Raw genomic sequence first — 788 nt, forward strand, 5'->3', positions numbered from 1 at the left:
AATGATTTTACAAGGAGGCGTTCAGTCACGGCGCTCCGTGGTAAGAAGAACAGTCCTGTAATTCGGTACGTTGCAGATCGTGCAGCGCAGCGCGCCAAATTGAATGCTACAATCTCCAAAGAACCACCTTAAGGGCCGCTGCGTCGCCGATCGAGGCCACAGCGTCTCCAACCTTAATTTTGGTATAGCCATAAATACCAAATATAGCCACATTCGGACGTCACAGGCTCGGTAGAGCGAGAGCTCGAGCACAATTCATGATTGAAAACGAAAGCGCTCATACTTGGCATGGTGATGGTATGCACTTAAGAGAGTACGAAACGCTATATGTCGTCACTGTTCGAGCTCTGCAGCGAGAGTTCTTGACAGTATATTGAGCATACTATTTGAATCCAATATTCCCTGTTATAGTGTATACATTCAAATAGTATATTAAAATGCTAGAGGCGTTGTAGCGGACTCTAGAACCACTATCGTCAATGTAACATGCTCTCCGATACCATGTAAGAGAGATAGCGCTCTCGGAGTTTGCGAAAATTCAACTATTTTACTCGTAATTGCTATGTACAAGTCGGCGAAAAATGACGCTCGGCAGTACGACTTTGCTGCGAGAGCCCAAGCGCCTACCACGTCCCAAACGCAAGTCACTGGGCCAGTCCATATACATAGCCAACTGTGGCTGCCTGCGTCGGAGTCGGTCGAGTTTTCGAACTGCGCGAAAACACGTTGTGCATCTGGGCGTTTATTCGACCACCTCGAAAAATCAACGTTGGAATTCGCATGCATGC

The sequence above is a fragment of the Saprolegnia parasitica genome (assembly GCF_000151545.1).
Source record: "Saprolegnia parasitica CBS 223.65 unplaced genomic scaffold supercont2.73, whole genome shotgun sequence".
Classification (NCBI taxonomy): domain Eukaryota; phylum Oomycota; class Saprolegniomycetes; order Saprolegniales; family Saprolegniaceae; genus Saprolegnia; species Saprolegnia parasitica.